At 38.8% G+C, this 21,480-nt stretch overlaps 1 protein-coding gene across 4 annotated transcripts in view; it reads right to left on the minus strand.

The window, feature by feature from the left end:
- Positions 1 to 21,480, minus strand: part of LYST (lysosomal trafficking regulator) — a 227,792-nt gene that overhangs the window by 174,937 nt on the left and 31,375 nt on the right. For all 4 annotated transcript variants that reach the window (XM_055235072.2, XM_055235071.2, XM_055235074.2 and 1 more), the window contains exon 2: positions 929 to 1,018. The gene's annotated coding sequence lies outside the window, so the exon portion shown is untranslated. The remainder of the gene's footprint in view (positions 1 to 928; positions 1,019 to 21,480) is intronic.

Below are 21,480 nucleotides of genomic sequence, written 5' to 3' on the forward strand. Positions count from 1 at the left end.
TTGGGAGGCCGAGGCGGGCGGATCACGAGGTCAGGAGATCGAGATCACGATGAAACACCGTCTCTACTAAAAATACAAAAAATTAGCCGGGTGTGGTGGCGGGCGCCTGTAGTCCCAGCTACTTGGAGAGGCTGAGGCAGGAGAATGGTGTGAACCCGGGAGGCGGAGGTTGCAGTGAGCCGAGATTGCGCCACTGCACTCCAGCCTGGGCGACAGAGCGAGACTCCGTCTCAAAAAAATAAATAAATAAATAAAAAATAAAACTGGTACATAGTAGGCACATAGGAAGTGGATTTCTTTTGATATAATAATCATATATCTAAACTTCTGAGCTTTTTTATTATTTTGTTTTGAATTTCCCAGATATAATACTCTATAATCTACAAATAACAAAAATTCTGAATTATCTTATCCAATATTCATACAATTTCCATTATTCTATCTAATTGTATTAGTTTGCACTAACAGAACAACATCAGTTGTGGTGATGGGGACACTTTTGCTTTGTACATTAGGAAGTATTCACCTCTTCCTAACAGAAATATTGAATTTAACTGAATGACTTTCAGTCATTTTTAATGTCAACTGAAGAGACGATTGCACGGTATTTTCTTTAAATTTTTTCTAATATTTAAAGTACCCAGAAACAAAGAATATATAACATGAGGTTATAGCCAACAACCAGATATAAATAGTATACTGTATATATCCTTTTGTAACTTTGCTTTTTCCTCTTAATGTTATGTTCATTCCATTAAACCATCATGCAATATACCATTGTATGAATAAACCACAAACTATACATCCATCTCTACTAAGAAAAGTTTAGCTGTTTTAACTTTGGGGTTTAACGAATGTCACATAATCATATAGTTTCAAGCCTTCAAAATCATGTTGATGGTTAATATTTATTACATTATATACTTACCAGTCTTTCACCACTGCTGTAACATTTAGAGTCTATATCATTTGGGCTCATAAACTCGATGAAACAAATATTCTTAGAACAAAGCTTCACCTACAAAAAAAAAAGACAAACATATTAATCACAATAGTAAACCACAAATAATTTTAACAAAGTTGTGACATAATCAGTGGCCAGTCTTCATACATGATATATGAAACCACCAATGAAATTTTTACATCTTAGAAGCACACTAAAAAAATGCCTACTTCAAGAATTCCTCTTGAGAGGGAATCTTGGAACATAGTGATCTGAAAAAGCAACTCAATAATAGCTTCTACTTTTCCTCTTCCAGTTCTTAACTTAAAACCTCCAGGTAAATCACAAGTTAACTGCAAAGGAGAATTAGACCAGTCTTTTAACACTAGAATCTAGGAGGCAGTGGAATATCTAAATACTATCAAGAAAAAACGGTTTTCAACTCAAAGTTCCTAGGTACAGCCATTACTTTCCTGTTAGGATGAAAGGTATTTGAGGATACATAAGAACTTAGACAATACTAAAACCAAACATCAATTTATTAATCATTATCAAATTTCATATCCTTATTGAAGTTTTTAAATGAATTAATCTTTTGTGTAGAATATAATGAAGGTTATTTCTAGAAGACTAAAGGATAAATTTCTATTTCTGGGATAGCAACAGGATATTTCTCTTTAGTTACCTGCTCTCCCCTTCTCTACAGTGCTTACCAGGAAGAAGCATGAAGAATGTTTCCTTATCATAGTTATGCGGCAAACATGATATTCTGAATTACAAGTTTTAAAATCAGATTGATTTTTTAAATTATTTTTATTTAAAAAAAAATGAGACGGGGTCTTGCTGTGTTGCCCAGGCTAGTCTTGGACTCCTGAGCTCAAGTGATCTGCCCACCTTGGCCTCCCAAAGTAGTGGGATTACAGGCGTGAGCCGCTGTACCTGGCCCAGAGTGATCTTTAATTACTTCAAAATGCTCAATTCTGGAAAACTGTCTTAAGTTTATTTCAGCTTGCCAACCAGTTCTTGTACCACACATTATTCTAGGCACTTGAAGATAAACCAGGCAGAAAACAGCTGTGTTAGACAATGCAGGGCTTTGTGTGAATTAGGAAAAAACATCACTTCCTGATGGGTGCAGCTCCACAGCAGGGCACACAGCTATCAAAGCACAGGGTATATTTCAGTCTCACCCCCTCATTCCTCTGGCAGAGCACCAGAAAGCAGTATATCAACGGCTCAACCAAGAGTGGAACAGCCCTGGAATAGAGTCCTAACACACCTTCCATACCTGTTCCTGCTGCCTCCTAAGCTAATCAGTACCATGCAATTTTTTTTTTTTTTTTTTTGAGAGGAGTTTCACCCAGGCTTGAGTGCAGTGGCGCGATCTCGGGTCACTGCAACCTCTGCCGCCTGGGTTCAAGCGATTTTCCTGCCTCAGCCTCCCGAGTAGGTGGGATTACAGGTGCCCACCATTATGCCCAGCTAATTTTTGTATTTGTAATGGGGGGGGCGGATTTTGCCACATTGGCCAGGCTGGTCTCAAACTCCCGACCTCAGGTGATCCACCCGCCTCGGCCTCCCAAAGTGCTAGGATTACAAATGTGAGCCACCGTGCCCGGCCCATGCAGATATTCTTAACTTTAAAATTATGGAAGGGGAAAAAATCAAATAAAATTATGGAAGGGAAATTACTAGTCAAACTGTGAGCCTAAAGATAGTATTATATTAGTTTCTCTGACCACTACCACCCTCCAGCTTGGACTACCACAAGGCTGATGGCTCTGCCATCTATCTTGCAATGCTAAAATGATTCCAGCTAACTCAGTGCGGCCGTAAGAAGTGAAAGCTGGCAGCTGGTCAGCTAGATCTGTCTGTTTCTCTTATTGAGGGACATTTTCTAGGCCAAGCTGAGGGATTTCTCTAATGCTCTTAAACTGGCATGGCTTCTTTATCTCTGTATTTTACAAAGCCTCACTTGAATATCTATGCAGTTTCATTTTATCCAAGATCATAATTCTAACCACTAGCACAGTCACATGTGTCCTCCTTGAGTCTGCCAGCACGCTTCATACACACGTGTATTCTAATTTTTATCATCCTGTATCATTCTAGGTGTCCAGAACGTCTGGAAGTATAGATACATTTTTAATAATGATGCCCTTAGCCCATTATATATTTGCCTCTGTTTCCAAACTACATAGACACACCCTGTAGTTACTTATCTATGACTGTTTTACCCTCTAGGTCACAAGTTACTTAAGGCCAGCGACCCTGTCTTATTACTTTTTGCCTTTTATAGCTATAATGCCCAATTTTAAATCTAACTTTATTACTATAATTTCAATTTCTAATACAACAATTGTTATAATGTCATAACAAAGAAAACTTGCCCCAACGATATTCTTAGAATTTTTATATCCTTAGCATTTACCATAAATGAAAAACATAGTAACGAATGCCTATAATCATATAAATGACCTTCTCAGAAAAATAATGTTTCACTTTTTCTCATATAGCGACTGGTAAAATTTAAAATATGAACAAGCAAAAACAAAAGATACATACACAAACACTGATTTAATGTATTAGCTACATCTCATTTTATGTCATCAGAAGTTTCATCAATATGTCATTTATTTCAACAAATGTTATTGAACATTTACTGTATGTGAGCTACTAATTTATGCACTGAGTTTAGAGCAGAATCAAAATCCTTACCATCATGTATTATAGTGAGGTAGAGACAGATGAAAAGCAAACATACACTATAATGTCAGGTCATGTTAATTCGATGAAAAAGTAAAACAAAGTAAGGGTATAGAGTGATAGGAATGCTCTTTCAGATAGGATGGACAAGGAAGGTCTGAAGCAGTAATATTTGAGCAAAAACTTGAATGGAATAAGTAAATGGACCATGTGGGTATCTGGGAAATGTGTGTTCCAAGCCACTGAGATAAATGTATGCTGGATGCACTGGATATTGAGTGCAAGAGGAAAAGAGGTAAAAAATAATTGCAAAGAAAAAGTGAGAAAAGTCAACCCATTCTTCCTTCTCAGGAACTAAAGTAAGCATGGAAAGAGGAAATAGAAGTGTTCCCCTGAAACCATTTCTCCCCAAGAATGGAAGTCCCTCCCAATGCCCACCCAAAAAAGACTATAAGGTTTTTTAGCCTGTGTGAAGAATAGTACTGTTTACTGATAGGTAAGACTGACATCAGAACAGTTGGGAGGGAAAATAACATTCAGTTTTAGCTATGTTAGGTGTGATAGGTTTCTTAGAAATTAAGTAATCAAGTAGGCAGCTGAAGATCAAAACAGGCAGGGAAGCTGGAACTAGTGAATCAATTTGGGAATCATCAGGATATCATCAATAAATTTTTAAAGCCATGGGACTAGACAGATGAAATAACCCAGAGCAGTGCTGTTCACCAGAGCTGAGATGATGAGCCTGTTCTATAATTTCTGCCACACAATATAGCAGACAAAAGCCACAGGTGGCTAGGGGCTACTATAATGAACAGTGGGGATCTAGAGAATGAGTGTAAGGGAGCAGAGAAGAGGTTTCACGAGTGAGCCCTGGCTGAGTCAAGGGAGAGGGTAAGTAACCAATACAGGAGACTGAGAAGGAACAGCAAGTGAGGCAGGAGAAAAATCAGGTGAGTGGTATCTCCCAGAAACCAGGTGAAGAAAGCTTGAAACAGAAAAGAGTAACCAATGCTATCAAAAATTCTGAGAGAAAGCTGGCAGGTGCAGTGGCTCAAGCCTGTAATCAGAGCACTTTGGGAGGGTGATGTAGGCTAATCACTTGAGGCCAGGAGTTCAAGACCAGCCTGGGCAACATGGCGAAATCCCATTTCTACTAAAAATACAAAAATTAGCCGGCATGGTGGTGCACACCTGTAATCCTAGCTACTTGGGAGGATGAGGTATAAGAACTGCTTGAACCTGAAAGGCAGAGGTTGCAGTGAGTTGAGATTGAGCCACCACATACCAGCCTGGGTAAGAGTGAGACCCTGTTTCAAAAAAAAAAAAAGAAAAAAAAAAAAAGAGAATTCTGAGAAGATGAAGACTGGGAATTGACTGCTGGATTTAGCAACATGGAAGTTATGACAATCTTTTCAAAGAATGGTCTTGGTGGGGTGGAAAAGAGTGGTGAGGAAATGAAGGCAAGCAATTTAGACAGCTCTTTTGAGAAGTTCTGCCACAAAGCATGCAAGGGAATGGGTGATGGCTTGAGGGAGACATGAGATAAGTGAGGTTAAAAAAAAACCTGATTAATATTATAGCTTGTTTCTAAGCTGAAACATAGTATGTTTCTCTAACAGAGAAAGGAAAATAGATGAAAAACTAGAATGAGAAGAGAGAATTCTACGAACAATGAGTAGGCAAAACGAAGAAGACCAACGTACAAGTGGAAGGAACAGTGGCAGTTCATCTAATTGAATAAGAAGAATGTCAGAGAATATGAGTATAGATGTAGGAAGATTAGTATATTCGGCAATAGGAGGACCAAGAAGTTTTTTTCAGGTGCTTCTATTTTCTTGGTGCAATAAACAGCAAGATTGCCAGCTGAGAGTGAGAAGTGGGAAGGAGGTGTTAAACTGATGAGGGTAACAGGGTCAAAAAACAGCAGCCCATAAGAGACTTCCTGCCAGGCTGCCAATGAGTAACTAAATCAAGATTGAGTTCCATTGTTCAATAACTATACCCATACTATAATCCAATTCTCCTTCATGTTCCCAAGTATAGAATGGTAGACTGTCAGATACTCTACGGGAATCTAGATATATTACAGCTGCGGCATTCTCCTAATCTGTAAATGTAGAATCTATAGGTAGAAACTGGGTTATCTGGAATGAATTCTTAGAGAGCCCACATAGCCTTTATTGCTCATCTTTTCTTTAAGTATAATATTTGAAAATCTTTAAAAATGATCTCTAGAGTCTTTTGTGGAAGTAACATCAAGTTTACAAAATCTATGGAATCTACATTCTTTTTAATTTTAGAACATTATTCCTCCACAGACTTCTATAAGTTTTCATATTTCACCATAATTACTCAAAGATTATTAGTTCAGCAACGACATTAACAAATGTTCTCAGAATCTGACCGTGAGATGTGAATTCATTTTAGAGCATCCAGAGTTCTGATACAATCTCCTCCCTAATCTTGGGCTTCAATTTTCTCCTCTTATTTTCCTCACTTCTACCCTTATTAGTCTGTGTGTAGATCATTCTCCATGTCAGAGAAGAGAAGAAGGCTAAGAAATTTCATTTGTTCTCTGTATCTGATTATTGGGTCCATTTGTTGGTAAGAATCTATTATTTATTTGTCATATTCATTCTCTCTCTCTCCCCCTACTGCCCCACCCCCCACCCCCACGCCCTTTCTTTCTTTTTGTAGAGACAGGGTCTCACCATGTTGTCCAGGCTGGTCTCCAACTCCTGGGCTCAAGTGAACCTCCCGCCTTGGCTTCCCAAAGTGTTGGGAGTACAGGCGTAAGCCACTGCACCTGGCCTCATTTTCGTTCTCTACATATAAAATGTAAATGGTCAGCCCAACCTTTTTCAAAATCTTAGCTCATTATACTACCAGGACTGTGTTCCTATTCTATAGATTTTATATGTGTCGGTGTGTGTATGTAGGTGTATATATCTATATATCTATATCTATATATATATCTAGATATAGATATATATCTAGATATATAATAATTATTATTTTTTTGAGACAGAATCTCCCTCTGTTGTCCAGGCTGCAGTGCAGTGGCATGATCTCGGCTCACTGCAACCTCCGCCTCCCAGGTTCAAGTTGGCCAGGCTGATCTCAAACTCCTGACCTCAGGTGATCCGCCCACCTCCACCCTCCCAAAGTGCTGGGATTACAGGCGTGATCCACTGCACCCAACCATTTGGTTTCGTATCCTTCTTTCTTTCTTGTGCACATTATTTAAAAATCAGTTCATGCTGGGCACAGTGGCTCATGCATGTAATCTCAGCACTTTGGGAGGCCAAGGTGAGTGGATCACCTGAGATTAGGAGTTCGAGACCAGCCTGGCCAACACGGAGAACCCCCCCGCCATCTCTACTAAAAATACAAAAATTAGCCGTGTGCAGTGGCACATGCCTATAGTCCCAGCAACTTGGGAGAATCGCTTGAACCTGGGAGAGGAGGTTGCAGTGAGCTGAGATCGCGCCACTGCACACCAGCCTGGGCGACAGAGCGAGACTCTGTCTCAAAAAATAAAATAAAACGAAATAAAATAAAATAAAATAAAAAATAAATAAATAAAATAAATCATCAGTTCATGTGGCCACTTTCCCTCTCCCTTTCCTTCACATATTATTTCCAATTGTTTAGTAGAGATACTGCCTATTATCACCTTACAACTACTTTCCCTTCAAGAGACTATCTCTGGCATCTTACCTACCTTTTCTTTGAATTTTAAGAACTCTGTACCCCAATTCTCTATATTCCAGCTTTGTTCCATATTCCTCTTCCTGCTTATTAGTCTGCCAGCTATCATTTACAAAACAACCACTTTGTATCAGACACTAAGAACATAAAGTAATTCCAGTCTCTGCCCTCAAGAAGATTACATTATGGTGGCAAAGGCAAATCAATATATAGGGTACTATGTACCGCTAAGGGGCACTTAACCCAATTTGAGTGGCCAGGGAAGCTTCATGAAGAATAAATTGAAGTTGTACAGGTAAAGGGAGAAAAGAAGGGAAGAAAAGCATTAGAGATGGAAACAGCAGCTCAAGTTAAGTCACGAGGAAATTACAGTAAGTTTGGTGTCACAACTACAAAATGAGAAACAGGAAAAGTGAGGAGGGAGTGGCTGGCAAAGACCAGATGGTGAAAGGCTTTGTACACTATGCTAAGAACCTTGGGCTTTAATCTACTGGCTAGTGAGTCTTATCAGAATCACCTATAGAGTTTGTCTAGGCCCCATCATCAGAGAACCTAATCTGCTAAACCCACAGCAAGACCTAAACATCGGTATTTTTCACAAGCTTCATAGGTGATTCTAATGAACAGTCGGGGCTGAGACTCACTGCTATAGGTGACAGGAAGCCCATGAATTATTTTGAACATGTGAGTGGCATGGTCAATCTTGAACACATAGGTCATTCTAGTGGCAATGTGGAAGACACATTTTATGGAGAAAACTCTAGCTGCATGAAAACCAATTTGGAGACTGGCGTAATACTCCAAGCAAATGGTAACGATATTTTTTTCTAAAGCAACAGTAGAAGAATATAATTTTATTAAATATCCAGGAGTTAAAACGAGCACAATTTTGGTGATTAATTGGATGGAGAAGTGAGTGGTAAGGGAGGGATCAGGACAACTCTCTGAATACTGGCTTGGTTAACTGGATAAATGGTACTGCCACCTGCGAAGAACATAGAAGAAAAACTGAGGCATGTGTGCAGAGTCTGCTGTCAGGGCAAAACCACTCCACACCAGGTGAGCTGAGTCCTCTGTCTATTAGGCCAGTGACCAACTTCTTCACAGTGACTACTGAGACTAAATCCACCATGCCTTTCATTCCAATTTCAGCAATGCTCAAAATGTATACCTTCTCAACAACTATCCTTAACTCCATCTCACGGTTTCCAATACCAGACCGAATAAGGAAATAGCAAGTATGGACTCTCTTGAGAAGGCAGGATTAGAAAAGAAAAACCGTAAATAGAGAGGAGCTGGAGAAAGAGGCATAGGTCAAGGAAGATTTTTTTTCCAAGTATTTTTTTGTTTTGTTTTGTTTTAATTTTATTATTATTATTATTATTATACTTTAAGTTTTAGGGTACATGTGCACAATGTGCAGGTTTGTTACATATGTATCCACGTGCCATGTTGGTGTGCTGCACCCATTAACTCGTCATTTAGCATTAGGTATATCTCCTAATGCTGTCCCTCCCCACTCCCCCCACCCAACAACAGTCCCCGGAGTGTGATGTTCCCCTTCCTGTGTCCATGTGTTCTCATTGTTCAATTCCCACCTATGAGTGAGAACATGCGGTGTTTGGTTTTTTGTCCTTGCAATAGTTTACTGAGAATGATGGTTTCCAGTTTCATCCATGTCCCTACAAAGGAGTATTTTTTTTTTTAAAGAATTGGAAGAACCGTATTTTTAGGCTATAAGAAATAAGAGGTGGTGCGGTGTGGCCAGCCATCTCCTATCAGCTCTGATTGTGTGTACTTCTTCCCAGCATCACTGGCACCATGTTGGTAGCTTAAAATCATCGTGGTGAGAGTATTTACATCATGGAAATGGGCAAATGCTACACGTTAGGGTCTTTTTTGTTTCTTTCTCTAGGAGAGCCACTTTACTAGCATACCACTGCAGCCAGCACAAGGGAAGATACTGAAGACAGGGGCAAGAGAACGAATGAATGAAGGACAAAATTCATAGAGAAAATAAGTGTGGATTGGATCAAGGGCATAGGTGAAGAGGTTAGGCTGGGGCGGGGAAGCAGGAGGGGACACATCATCCTCTGAGGCTGAGGGAAAGGAGGTAAGGAGAGTTGCAGATATAGAAAACAGGTGGAAGGCCAGAAACTGAGGGAGCTCAAGAATGACTGCCTCAATTTTTTCATTCAAGTAATAGGCAAAGTTGTCTGCTTAAAGAAGAGAGTCTAGAGATTGGGGGCTAAAGGCTAAGTAATTTAGAATAATTATAGGAAGAATAGTCAAATGGGGGAAAGTAGTGATGACAGACAAAAGAATTTACTGGTTGGCTACTAGCTTAGCAGAGGTGGAAAACCATGAATTTCTGGTGGTATGGATTTTTTCAGATATTTCAGATTCACCAGCAGGATTCAGCTGCTTGGGTCTAATAGTAGACAATGCAGATTGTTATCACTGATCTGGAAATGGGAGTTTTGGTGGGTGGAGGCAGCAGAAGCATAAGTGAAAGGGACCCAAGGGTATGGGTGGAAGAATAGTCCTTATGGCCAAAAATGAGACACAGACTGGGTAGGAAAAAGAAAGAGGCCAGGAAAATAAATGTTGATAGACAAGGAGAAAATCCAGGCAATCAAGGAAGTGTGGATCTCGACCAGACTGAAGAGTACACAATGTGGGAATGAAGATGTTAGAATTTTTAGATTTCTGAAACAAGCAGTGCCAGATAACAACATCCACAGTGTGGCCCTGCAAGCAGATGTCTAAAGTGAAGTGAAAGCTAAGGTCCTTGCAGTTAAGTAACCATGAAGCTAGTATTTTTGGACAACAGATCATTGTAAGTTCTTAAAATGAAAGCCCTATAATGACAGAGATTTTGTCTGTTGTATTCACTGCTAAATCTCTAGCACCTAGAACAGAACACAGCTAACAGCAGGCATTCGATTCTACTCATTTGTTGAATGAATGGCATGGCCTCTCTCTCAGGATTTTCATTAGGTTAATTTGTCTAATTAAGCCCCTCAGAGTCAAATTAGGTCAAAGATAGACTCAAGAGTACTGGCTCCCTGGATTATTTCCTTTACCTTCTGGAAATGAAATGGTCACTAAAGTCAGTCAACAGTGGCTCTGCTTTCATTGAATGAGACTTCCTGCAAACATCTGGATAGTTAACTTTGATATCTTAGCTCTGTTCTGGTTCTGTGATTAATTTCCACAACTTATTATCCACCTAAAAGATTACAGAATTAAGCTATCACCCTCAGTCTTGTGGATTTTCACGCATTTATCTTCCTGACATAGAAAACTACTACACCCGCCCCTCACACCAAGTCATGACCACATATATTCTTCACTTTTAGGGCAGCTCCTCATATAATGGCATTTTTAGATGCCTTGTCATGTCTGTGTTCTAGGCAATGCTACGAAGGACATTACATGTACCACTGAAAATAAAATCTCAAGCTCAACAACAGGGCAAGAAATGGTCCCTAGGTGGCTGAGTTTCCTTTTCAATAAATATCAAATGGCCAGTGGCCACAGTGATAAGAAGGGGAAGGGGTCCATTGTGCTACAGTTCCCTTTTTCACAAATTCATTAATCCCAATATTTATTTCTTAAGTAAATATTTTAATAGACATTTATTAATATGCTCCAGCTCATTCTATTTTCACTATTTACGAATCTGTTCTGAATAGTGGGATATACATACAGTAGGCATCATGACAGTAGTGAAATAGGACCCAGAAACCGCAGATCAGGAATCTAGCAATTACTAGCTAGTCACACAGAGCTGTGTGAAGTTTGGCTGCCTCTTCCATAAACTACCCCACAGAGTTGCTATGTGGAGCCTAAGAAATTATATAACCTCAGTAAACACTGTTGACAAATTTTATAGCTCTATGTAAATGCTCAGTACTAGCTGCACACCTTATGACAGACAGTGCCATCTGAAGGAAGAAAAAGATCACTGCAAGCTTTCCTCAGATCAGAGTGAGGAAAATGATGTTCTGTTTCATAATGCTGTTTCCAAGGAAGCACTGAAAAAAAAAAATAGGGAGTCCCTGTATTTTCTGCTTTTTCCCTGTCTTGTGGCTTCCACAAGAAAAAAAAAGAAGTAAAAGGAAAAAACAACAAAAAAGGTTATAATAATGATATTTATTCTTATAGCTTGATGAGAAAGCATACATTTTCCTCATCAAACAGTAACACCCAAAAGACTTGATTGTTAGTCTTTCACCAAATGCCAAAAAATCCTGGAAAATTCCCTTTTAAAGTAACACTATGTGCTTGCCTAATTTTCTTAATTCAATAGTATTAGAGAAACTGCCATTGGAAAGACTTTTTTTCAAAAATGTTATGTGCCAAAGAGGAGACTGTGATAAATCAGGATTATTGTAAGAATTAGGCAAAATAATGTACAGAATAATGTGCCCAATAAATTCTGTTAAATCAAAATCTGCCATGATTTGAAGCAGCCTTCTTGAAAATAAAGGTTAGTTTATATGGATTTAACTATTCTAAATCCCATCTCTCCAGAGTTTAATATATATTGATGATAGATTGATTAGCAACTTTCTCAAAGATCTCATATAGTCTTTACAACACACCAGTAAAAATAAAAAATCTTTATGAGAAAAAAAGATAACACCATTTATACCATTTCATAAATGACATGAATAAAGGAATAAACATGAATAACTTAGAATCATATGTTGTCATAATGGCAGAAATTTTAGATATCATATTCTCTAACCCCACATTCTACAGTTGACAAAAACTGAGGCCTACAGGTCGAAGGTCACAGAAATGATTAGTCACTGGACTCCCCTATCCCAGTTGTCTTGGAGTTACATATGTTTTTGGGGGTAATTAACTAGAACTGAAATAAGCAAGTTTAGAAGATACATAGCCTTTCTTCTTCTGTCAGGTCAATTGGAAATTAGACAATAGGCAAAGGCATTTCCCTAATACTAAATACTACCTCTAAATGGTATCCAGAGCCTTTACTCAAGTCCACTGGATTGTAATACATACACCTGGAAACAAGATTTTTAAACCTCTCTCTACAGACTTTTTAGACTATAACACAGAACTATATGTCTGAAATGCAGGACACTGGTGAGGGGAAGGGGACCAAAGAGGGGGAGGGGTAACTGCATTTGTTCAGATTAATATAATTCTCTTTAAAGAATAAGCGAGTTAAAGCATATCAGTTGAACTGTAAAATATTTAAGCAAGAAAATATCTGTTAATCTAAGCTTTACTGTGTAACTTTTTAGTCAATACTAGATGTATTAAGCAATAACCATCAGAATGATTCCTAACTAAAGAGAGGAGCTCCTGGGATCATGGCGATGGGAGGCAGGACTAGATTGCAGCTCTGGACAGAGCGGCATGCGGGGACTCGCATTGTGAATTTTAGTTCCAGATCCACTGCAAGAACAAACCAGCAATCCCGAGAGGACCCACAGACCCTCTGAAGGAAGAGGATTGCTCCTGCAGACCCCAGGAGACCCCCAAATACTGTGAGTGCCCCAACTGTGCAAGTAGGAAAGGGAGACTCTCCTCTCCCGAACACACACCCCCACTGGAGAAGCTGAAGGTCTGTTTGCTGGAGAAGTTTCTGACCTTACCTGGAGCTGAATCAAGTTAGAGAGCCAAGCCTAGCGAATTACAGAGGTAGAGAATGCAGCAGAAAGGCCCTGGGAGCTCCCTGGGTCCTTAAGTAGCCCATTCCTGCCTGGCACCACAAGGATCCATTGGGAGGGTGGCCAGAGGAGCAGGGGGTAAAACCCCATAGGGAAAGGAATTCTGTAGCCTAACTTTCTAACAATTTGAACGCGGTGAGAAGCCTACTGGCCAGAAGTCGGAGGAGGGTGCAAATCCACCTCGCAGACTTCACAGGTGGAGGGAAGAACTAAAGCCCTTTTCTTTGGCAGGTGGATAGCCTCGGGGAAGTTTTCAAGCCCATCTAGCCCTCAGCCTGGAAACAGACTCCCGGCTGTTAGGGGGGACACGGTAGGCGTGAGAGTGGCCCTTCAGTTTGCGTGGGAGCTGGGTGAGGGCTGTGACTGCTGGCTTTCCCCCACTTCCCTGACAACCTTCATGACTCAGCAGAGGCAGCCATAATCCTCCTAAGTACACAACTCCAGTAAACTGGGAATCTCACCCCCAATTCCCCACAGCAGCCGCAGCACGACCCAAGCAAGGAGCGGCTGAGCTCAGACACACCTAGCCCCATCCCCACCTGATGGTCCTTCCCTATCCACCCTGGTAGCAAAAGACAAAGGGCATTTAATCTTGGGAGTTCTAGGGCCCTGCCCACAGCGTATCTTTCTCTGTACTAAAGCTGATGCTTTCTGGAAAGCGCCACCTCCTGGCAGGAGGCCAACCAGCACAAAAATAGAGCATTAAAACATGGCCAACCAGCACAAAAATAGAGCATTAAACCACCAAAGCTAAGGACCCTCACGGAGTCCATTGCACCCTCCACCACCTGCACCAGAACAGGCGCTGGTATCCATGGCTGAGACCCATAGGTGGTTCACATCACAGGACTCTGTGCAGACAACTCCCCATACCAGTAGACTCGCTGAGTGGCTAGACCCAGAAGAGAGACAACAATCACTGCAGTTTGGCTCTCAGGAATCCACATCCACAGGAAAAGGAGGAGCACACAACATCAAGGGAACACCCCGTGGGACAAAAGAATCTGAACAACAGTCTTCAGCCCTAGACCTTCCCTCTGACAGAGCCTACCCAAATGAGAAGGAAACAGAAAACAAACCCTGGTAATTTGACAAAACACGGCTCTTCAACACCCCCCCAAAATTTCTCTAGTTCACCAGCAATAGATCCAAACCAAGAAGAAATCCCTGATTTACCTGACAAAGAATTCAGGAAGTTAGATATTAAGCTAATGAGGGAGGGACCAGAGAAAGGTGAAGCCCAGTGCAAGGAAATCCAAAAAATGATACAAGAAATGAAGGCAGAAATATTCAAAGAAATAGATAGCATAAAGAAAAAAAAAATAAAAAATTCAGGAAACTTTGGACACACTTAGAAATGCAAAATGCTCTGGAAAGTCTCAGCAATAGAACTAAACAAGTAGAAGAAAGAAATTCAGTACTCGAAGACAAGGTCTTCGAATTAACCCAATCCAACAAAGACAAAGAAAAAAGAATACGAAAATATGAACAAAGCCTCCAAGAAGTCTGGGATTATGTTAAATGACCACACCTAAGAATAATCAGTGTTCCTGAGGAAGAAGAGAATTCTAAAAGCTTGGAAAACATATTTGGGGGAATAATTGAGGAAAACTTCCCTGGCCTTGCTAGAGACATAGACATCCAAATACGGAAGCATAAAGATCACCTGGGAAATTCATCACAAAAAGATCTTTGCACAGGCACATTGTCAACAGGTTATCCAAAGTTAAGATGAAGGAAAGAATTTTAAGAGCTGTGAAACAGAAGTACCATGTAGCCTATAAAAGAAAACCTATCAGATTAACAGCAGATTTCTCAGCAGAAACCCTATAAGGTAGAAGGGATTGGGGCCCTATCTTCAGACTCCTCAAACAAAACAATTATCAGCCAAGAATTTTGTATCCAGCAAAATTAAGCATCATATATGAAGGAAAGATACAGTCTTTTTCAGACAAACAAATGCTGAGAGAATTCGCCATCACCAAGCCACCACTAGAAGAACTGCTAAAAGGAGCTCCAAGTCTTGAAACAAATCCTGGAAACACATCAAAACGAACCTCTTTAAAGCATAAATACACAGGGCCTATAAAACAAAAATGCAAGTTAAAAAGCAAAAACAAAACAACAACAACAAAAAAAGTACACAGGCAACAAGGAGCATGATGAATGCAACCATACCGCACATTTCAATGCTAACATTGAATGTAAATGGCCTAAATGCTCCACTTAAAAGATACAGAACCACAGAATGGATAAGAATTCACCAACCAACTATCTATTGCCTTCAGGATACTCACCTAACACATAAGGACTCACATACGGTAAAGGGGTGGGAAAAGGCATTTCATGCAAATGGACACTGAAAGCCAGCAGGGTATTCTTATATCAGACAAAACAAACTTTAAAGCAACAGCAGTTAAGAGACAAAGAGGGACATTATATAATGGTAAAAGGCCTTGTCCAACAGGAATATATCACAATCCTAAACATATATGCACCTAACACTGGAGCTCCCAAATTTATAAAACAATTACTAATAGACCTAAGAAATGAGATAGCAACACAATAATAGTGGGGGACTTCAATACTCCAATGACCAGACAGGTCATCAACACAGGTCAATAAAGAAACAATGAATTTAAACTATACCTTGGAACAAATGGACTTGACAGATATATACAGACATTTCATCCAACAACTGCAGAATATACATTCTATTCAACAGCACATGGAACTTTCTCCAAGATAGATCATATGACAGGCAACAAAACGAGTCTCAATAAATTTAAGAAAATTGAAATTATATCAAGCACTCTCTCAGACCACAGCGGCATAAAACTGGAAATCAACTCCAAAAGGAAGCTTCAAAACCATGCAAATACATGGAAATTAAATAACCTGCTCCTGAATGAGCATTGGGTCAAAAACCAAATCAAGATAGAAATTTAAAAAATTCTTCGAACTGAATGACAATAATGACGCAACCTATCAAAACCTCTGCGATAGAGCAAAGGTGGTGGTAAGAGGAAAGTTCACAGTCCTAAATGCCTACATCAAAAAGTCTGAAAGAGCACAATCTAAGGTCACACCTCAAGGAACTAGAGAAACTAGAACAAAGCAAACCTAAACCCAGCAGAAGAAAGGAAATAACCAAGATCAGAGCAGAACTAAATGAAATTGAAACAAAAAAAATACAAAAGATAAATGAAACAAAAAGCTGGTTCTTTGAAAAGATAAATAAAATTTATATACCATCAGCAAGATTAACCAAGAAAAGAAGACAGAAAATCCAAATAACCTCATTAAGAAATGAAACAGGAGATACTACAACTGACACCACTGAAATACAAAAGATCATTCAAGGCTGCTATGAATACATTTACAGACATAAACTAGAAAGTCTAGAAGAGATGGATACATTCCTGGAAAAATACAACCCTCCTAGCTTAAATCAGGAAGAATTAGATACCCTGAACAGAACCAGTGAGATTAAAATGGTAATTTAATAATTACCACTAAAAAAAAAGTCCAGGACCAGACAGATTCATGGCAGAATTCTACCAGACATTTAAAGAATTGGTACCAATCCTTTTGACACTATTCCACAAGATAGAGAAAGAGGGAACCCTCCCTAATTCATTATATGAAGCCAGCATCACCTTAATACCAAAACCAGGAAAGGACATAACCAAAAAAGAAAACTACAGACCAATATCCTTGATGAACACAGATGCTAAAATCCTTAACAAAATACTAGCTAACTGAATCCAAGAACATATCAAAAAGATAATCCACCATGATCAAGTGGGTTTCATACCAGGGATGCAGGGATGGTTTAACATACGTAAGTCAATAAATGTGATACACCACATAAACAGGATTAAAAACAAAAATCATCTCAATAGATGCAGAAAAAGCATTCAACAAAATCCAGCATCCTTTATGATTAAAATTCTCAGCAAAATCGGCATACGAGGGTCATACCCTAATGTAATAAAAGCCCTCTATGACAAACCCACAGCCAACATAATACTGAATGGGGAAAAGTTGAAAGCATTCCCTCTGAGAATAAAACAAGACAAGGATGCCCACTTTCACCATTCCTCTTTAATATAGTACTGGAAGTCCTAGCCAGAGCAATCGGACAAGAGAAAGAAATAAAGAGCATCAAAATCAGTAAAGAGGATGTCGAACTTTCACTGTTTGCTGATGATATGATTGTTTACCTTGAAAACCCTAAGGACTCCTCTAGAAAGCTCACGGAACTGATAAAAGAATTCAACAAAGTTTCTGGATACAAGATTAATGTACACGAATCAGTAGCTCTTCTATACACCAACAGCGACTAAGTGGAGAATCAAATAAAAGAACTCAACTCCTTTTACAATAGCTCCAAAAAAAAAAAAAAAAATTAGGAATACACCTAACAAAGGAATTGAAAGACTTCTACAAGGAAAACTACAAAACACTGCTCAAAGAAATCACAGATGACACAAACAAATGGAAACACATCCCATGCTCATGGATGGGTAGAATCAATATTGTGAAAATGACTATACTGCCAAAAGCAATCTACAAATTCAATGCAATCCCCATCAAAATACCACTATCATTCTTCACAGAATTAGAAAAAAAAAATCTAAAATTCATACAGAACCAAAAAAGAGCCTGCATAGCTAAAGCAAGACTAAGGGAAAAGAACAAATCTGGAGGCATCACATTATCTGATTTCAAACTATACTATAAGGCCATAGTCACCAAAATTGTGTGGTACTGGTATAAAAATAGGCACATAGACCAATGGAACACAATAGAGAACCCAGAAATAAACCCAAATACCTACAGCCAACTGATCTTTGACAAAGCAAACAAAAACATAAAGTGGGGAAAGGACATTCTTTTCAACAAATGGTGCTGGAATAATTGGCTAGCCGCATGTAGGAGAATGAAACTGGATCCTCATCTCTCACCTTACACAAACATCAACTACACATGTACTAAGGACTTAAACTTAAGACCTGAAACTATAAAAATTCTAGAAGATAACATTGGAAAAACCCTTCTAGACATTGGCTTAGGCAAGGATTTCATGACCGAGAACCCAAAAGTAAATGCAATAACAACAAAGATAAATAGCTGGGACCTAATTAAACTAAAGAGCTTTTACATGGCAAAAGGAACAGTCAGCAGAGTAAACAACTCACAAAATTGGGAGAAAATCTTCAAAATCTATACATCTGACAAAGGACTAATATCCAGAGTCTACAATAAACTCAAACAAATCAGTAGGAAAAAAACAATCCCATCAAAAAGTGGGCTAAGGACATGAATAGACAGTTCTCAAAAGAAGATATATAAATGGCCAACAAACACATGAAAAAATGCTCAACATCACTAATGATCAGGGAAATGCAAATCAAAACCACAATGTGATACTATCTCACTCCTGCAAGAATGGGCATAATCAAAAAATCAAAAAACAGTAGATGTTGGCATGGATGTGGTGAACAGGGAACACTTCTGCACTGCTGGTGGGAATGTAAACTAGTACGGCCTCTATGGAAAACAATGTGGAGATTCCTTAAAGAACTAAAAGTAGAACTAACATTGGATCCAGCAATCCCACTACTGGGTATCTACTCAGAGAAAAAGAAGTCATTATTCGAAAAAGATACTTACACACGTTTATAGCGGCAAAATTCACAATTGCAAAATTGTAGAACCAACCCAAATGCCCATCAATCAACAAGTAGATAAAGAAACTGTGGTATGTAAGTATGTGTGTGTGTGTGTGTGTGTGTGTGTGTGTGTATGATGGAATACAACGCAGCCATAAAAAGGAATGAATTAACAGCATCTGCAGTGACCTGGATGAGACTGCAGACTATTATTCTAAGTGAAGTAACTTGGGAATGGAAAACAAAACATCATATGTTCTCACTGATATGTGGGAGCTAAGCTATGACGACACAAAGGCATAGAATGATACAATGGACTTTGAGGACTTGGGGGGAAGAGTGGGAGGGGGGCGAGGGATTAAAAGACTACAAATATGGTACAGTGTATACTGCCTGGGTGATAGGTACACCAAAATCTCACAAGTCACCACTAAATAACTTATTCATGTAACCAAATACCACCTGTACCCCAATAACTTATGGAAAAATTAAAAATAATAAAAATAAAAAATGTTTATTGGCAAAAAAAGAATGATTCCTAACGACAAAACAGAAAGTTCATTAGGAATATTGTTTTTATATATTTACTTTTATTACTATAAAAACCTTTATAATCTATTTTATAGTGGATAATAAATACACTCTCGAGAATACTGAAGCAAAATCTGGTACTAAATATGGGAAATTAAAATATTTAATGGGCTTTGTGTGATCAAATTCCTCTTGGAATTTCAAATGCAGATCAGGGAAAGAAATGACACTTAAAGTTCTAAATTAAATAACTGAATAAGAAAATTCATGAAAACCACTTTAACAATAATATAAATGGTTTCACAAACTGAAATCTTCCATAAGACAAATAATGATCCCATATTTATTGACTACTCACCATACTTGGTGGTATGTTCAACGTTCATTGAATCTATTAACTTTAAAAGAAATGATAGCAGTTGTTTAGAGCCCAGGCCCTTCTTGACAAATACTGAACTTGCTTCTCTGAATAGTGCATTAAGGAGCATCTGACTAGAAGTCAAGATGTCATGTATTCTTAGGAAGTAAAGATTGTGGTCTCCAGTTCCGTAGATACTAACATTTGGACAGCTTCAGGAAGGAAATGCTGTTAAGGCTTTTAACTACAGACCCTACAGAATCTTAGTAACAACTCATGCATGCCTCAATGGGAAAATGAATTCAGAGTTCCAACTTGAATTGCTAGCAATATATTTTGCCCCATTCTCCCCCAGCCCCCTGCCTATCAGGGAGGGAGAAGAGATTCCTGTATCTCCAAGCTATTTGTGGTAGCTCCAACGATCTGGGGAAAGGGCTCCAAAAAGTAGGATAGCAGCACATAAGGCAAACAGTAAGCCAGTTACACGTGTTGAGGTAATCTCAGCACTTTGCCGGACCTTTTTCCCGGGGAAGTCTCACAATGCAACACTCAAGTATACTGTAGTTTATTTTGTCTGTAAGGGCAAATCTTATGCATTCTAAACATTCTAAACAACCATCTTAGAAATGAGCCTCTGGAACACAGTCATATGTAAGATGTAATTGCCATACTCAAAACAAATTTTTTCAACTAATACTGAGGTGACAAGTTGACTGACAATAAAGGAAAACTGCCAGAGTTTGCATTTAATAAATTATTTTAAAATGAGAAACCATTCTACAATCAACTTTCAGAGAGTTAAACGATCTCTGGGTTAATGACCATATCACCTCCCTCAAAATTTTACAGATAAACTAAGGCAGACAGCGGTTAAGAGATTTCCCAAAAGTCAGAGGACTTAACAGCTAGGTCTGCAGAGTCCTATCCAATATTTTTCCTAATATTGCATACAATTTTTGACAGACTACTCACAACCAAACTATATCTTTCAGAATTCTACCTTTCACAGCATTTTAGTTATTAGGTCTGGCACAACTTGCAACTGTAATTAGACAGTTTTCTGTGTGGACAGGACAGAAAACTGACTAATTACAGCTGTACTTAGTGCCAACTCCCAAGCACACCTCCAAGCACCACAAACTTCTTGCCCCCCACAAACTTCTCAAGATGTTTTACAGCTTTGTTATCTTTTTCCATGTTTCTACATTGTACATTTATACCAAAAAGTAAATGACTTGGAAAAAAATGTTGCTCCTCTTGAAAAGAAGTATTTACATTTTAACAAGAAGTAACACCTTCAGCTCTAAAGAGTATCAGAAATTTCAGCATCAGAAGGTTAAGAATTGGCTCTGAACTAGATGTTCTATATTTAAAATGTGGGAATATAATAATCCTTAACTAGTGAATATGGAAATAAATGGTTGTGCTGTTCCTATATTTATTCTGTATTATGCATTTAGGCTAAGTTAAAGTAGAAAAATGTATTTAATGAAATATTTCCAATTTATGTAGAATTGTGTAAAGAAAACTAAAAAAAAAAAAAAAACATGTATAACAGCAGTAGAGCAGTAGTTCTGGGGGAAGAATGGAAATCTAAGACAGCAATGGCCCAGAAAAGTGTACATATTATTTTTTCGTATTTCAGGGTGTCAATAAACAACATTGCCTATTTCTCTACCCCTCTCCCCAAGCCCATGAAATCTTGGTTAACATGCCATTCCAGCTGCCTTGAAACCTGGGGCGCTGACCTAGGGAGGAGAGGTTATTCTGGCTCCTTGTGGGACAAAGCTGGCCAGGAAATAAAGGAAACTCAGGCATAGGGCAGCCAGGCAAAATTTTAAT

Source organism: Symphalangus syndactylus, chromosome 19, assembly GCF_028878055.3.
Source record: "Symphalangus syndactylus isolate Jambi chromosome 19, NHGRI_mSymSyn1-v2.1_pri, whole genome shotgun sequence".
Lineage (NCBI taxonomy): Eukaryota > Metazoa > Chordata > Mammalia > Primates > Hylobatidae > Symphalangus > Symphalangus syndactylus.